Genomic DNA, 3,768 nt, shown 5'->3' with positions numbered 1-3,768 from the left:
AAGGTATATAGGTCTTGTCTGGTGACTTTTATGGGTAGCAATACTCGAGTAGACTTGGTTATCATAGAAAAGGTTGATTTCGATGTAATTCTGGGTATGACTTGGCTTTCTCCGAATTTTGCAATCGTAGATTGTAATGCTAAAACTGTAACGTTGGCCAAGCCTGGGACAGATCTGTTAGTGTGGGAGGGTGACTACACTTCCACTCCAGTTCGTATCATCTCCTTTCTTCGTGCTAAGAAAATGGTTAGTAAAGGGTGTTTAGCGTTCTTGGCACACCTCAGGGATGATACTACCCAAGTACCTTCGATTGAGTCGGTTTCGGTAGTTCGTGAGTTTCTGGATGTGTTCCCTGCAGACCTTCCTGGTATGCCACCGGACAGGGATATTGACTTTTGCATTGATTTGGAGCCGGGTACTCGTCCCATTTCCATACCCCCTTATAGAATGGCTCCAGCAGAGTTAAGGGAGTTAAAAGCCCAACTTCAAGAATTGTTAGGGAAAGGCTTTATTAGACCGAGTGCATCCCCTTGGGGTGCTCCTGTTTTGTTTGTGAAGAAGAAAGATGGGAGTCTTCGGATGTGCATAGATTACCGGCAACTAAATAAAGTAACTGTTAAGAACAGGTATCCTCTTCCTCGCATTGATGATTTGTTCGATCAGTTACAAGGTGCTTGTGTCTTCTCTAAGATTGACTTGAGGTCTGGTTATCATCAATTGAAAATACGGGCAGCAGATGTGCCAAAGACTGCTTTTCGAACCAGGTATGGGCATTATGAATTCTTGGTAATGTCATTTGGACTAACAAATGCCCCTGCTGCTTTCATGAGCTTGATGAACGGGATTTTTAAGCCATATCTGGATCTCTTTGTGATCGTATTTATTGATGATATACTGATATACTCCAAGAGTAAGAAGGAACATGAGGAGCATTTGAGAATTGTGTTGGAAATGTTGAGGGAGAAAAAGCTTTATGCCAAATTCTCCAAGTGTGAGTTTTGGCTAGATTCAGTGTCCTTCTTGGGGCACGTGGTTTCTAAGGATGGAGTGATGGTGGATCCTTCTAAGATTGAAGCAGTGAAGAATTGGGTAAGACCTACTAATGTGTCAGAAATAAGAAGCTTTGTTGGTTTAGCCAGTTACTACCGTCGATTTGTCAAGGGATTCTCTTCTATTGCTTCCCAATTGACGAACTTGACTAAGCAGAATGTTCCATTTGTATGGTCGGATGAATGTGAGGAAAGCTTTCAGAAACTCAAGACCTTGTTGACTACCGCACCTATCCTTACCTTGCCAGTAGAGGGTAAGAACTTCATTGTGTATTGTGATGCATCCTATTCTGGTTTGGGTGCAGTGCTAATGCAAGAGAAGAACGTAATTGCGTATGCTTCGAGGCAATTAAAGGTGCATGAACGTAATTATCCGACCCACGATTTGGAGTTGGCTGCGGTAGTGTTTGCATTAAAGCAATGGAGACACTATCTATATGGGGTTAAGTGTGAAGTCTATACGGATCATCGTAGCCTACAGTATGTCTTTACTCAGAAAGATTTGAATTTGAGACAGAGGAGATGGATGGAACTACTGAAGGACTACGATATTACTATCTTGTATCACCCAGGAAAAGCTAATGTTGTGGCAGACGCCTTAAGTAGAAAAGCAGGGAGCATGGGTAGTTTAGCTCACTTGCAAGCTTCTAGGCGCCCCTTGGCTAGAGAGGTTCAGACTCTGGCTAATAACTTTATGAGGTTAGAAGTAAACGAGAAGGGAGGATTTTTGGCCAGTGTGGAGGCGAGATCTTCTTTTCTTGACAAGATCAAGGGAAAACAGTTTGATGATGAGAAACTAAGCCGAATTCGGGATATGGTGTTGCGAGGAGAGGCTAAAGAAGCAATAATGGATGAGGAAGGTGTTTTGAGAATTAAGGGAAGGGTATGTGTGCCCCGTGTTGATGATTTGATCCACACTATTCTTACAGAGGCTCATAGTTCCGGATATTCTATACATCCTGGTGCAACCAAGATGTACCGTGACCTAAAGCAACACTTTTGGTGGAGTAGAATGAAGCGCGACATTGTTGATTTTGTTGCCAAATGTCCAAATTGTCAACAAGTAAAGTATGAACACCAGAGGCCCGGAGGAACACTTCAGAGAATGCCCATTCCCGAATGGAAGTGGGAAAGGATTGCAATGGACTTTGTGGTTGGTCTTCCAAAGACATTGGGTAAGTTTGATTCTATTTGGGTAATTGTGGATAGGTTAACTAAGTCTGCTCACTTCATTCCGGTCAAGGTGACTTACAATGCAGAGAAGTTAGCCAAACTTTACATCTCAGAGATTGTTCGGTTGCATGGAGTTCCACTCTCCATCATATCAGATAGAGGTACGCAGTTTACTTCTAAGTTTTGGAGAACATTGCATGCTGAATTAGGTACTAGGTTGGACCTTAGTACTGCATTTCACCCTCAGACCGATGGACAGTCTGAGCGAACGATTCAAGTGTTGGAGGATATGCTTCGTGCATGTGTGATAGAATTTGGTGGCCATTGGGATAGCTTCTTACCCTTAGCAGAGTTTTCATACAATAATAGCTATCACTCAAGTATTGACATGGCCCCATTTGAAGCATTGTATGGTAGGAGATGTAGGTCTCCCATTGGGTGGTTTGATGCATTTGAGGTTAGACCTTGGGGTACTGACCTTTTGAGGGATTCATTAGAGAAGGTGAAATCTATTCAAGAAAAGCTTTTAGCGGCTCAAAGTAGGCAAAAGGAATATGCAGATCGAAAGGTTAGAGACTTGGAGTTCATGGAGGGTGAACAAGTCTTGCTGAAGGTTTCGCCCATGAAAGGGGTGATGCGGTTTGGTAAAAGGGGTAAACTAAGCCCAAGGTATATTGGTCCCTTTGAAGTACTTAAGCGAGTAGGAGAGGTGGCTTATGAGTTAGCCTTGCCTCCAGGGCTGTCCGGAGTGCATCCGGTATTTCATGTGTCTATGTTAAAAAGATACCATGGGGATGGAAACTACATCATTCGTTGGGATTCGGTTCTACTTGATGAAAATTTGTCTTATGAGGAGGAGCCTGTTGCCATTCTAGATAGAGAAATTCGCAAGTTGAGATCAAGGGAGATTGCATCCATCAAAGTTCAATGGAAGAATCGACCGGTTGAAGAGGCCACTTGGGAGAAGGAGGCTGATATGCAAGAAAGATACCCACACCTGTTTACAGATTCAGGTACTCCCTTTTCGCCCTTGTTTTCTTCTCGTGATCGTTCGGGGACGAACGATGGGTAAATTGGTATCTATTGTAACGACCTGTTTAGTCGTTTTGAGCAGCAGATTTTATTTCTGGAAAAACTGGCTGAAACGACGGATCCCACGACGGACCGTCATGGGCACGACGGATCGTCGAGGGAGTCTCGTTCCAAAACACTTAGAATTCTGAAATTTGGGTACTGAAATCGACTCTCTGAACTTCGTAACGGAATGGCAGGACGGACCGTCGTGGGCACGACGGACCGTCACAGACCCTTTAGTGGAATTGAGTCTCTGAACTCTGTGACGGAGCAGCAGGACGGACCGTCGCAGGCGCGACGGGCCGTCACAGGGTGCGTAAATCCAAGGCTGGGTCGGATTTCTGTTAAGTAATTTAAGGGGCGTTTTGGACTATTCCTGCTTTAATTATGAAGTTAGTGGGTTAATGTTAATAAGTCTAATTACTTGGGGGTTAAAAGAGGTAACCTTGAGTAAAATAGTGGGTTATTATTG

Source organism: Solanum pennellii, chromosome 1 (assembly GCF_001406875.1).
Source record: "Solanum pennellii chromosome 1, SPENNV200".
Lineage (NCBI taxonomy): Eukaryota > Viridiplantae > Streptophyta > Magnoliopsida > Solanales > Solanaceae > Solanum > Solanum pennellii.
The sequence above is the reverse complement of the archived record's forward strand: the minus strand, read 5'-3'. Positions refer to the sequence as shown.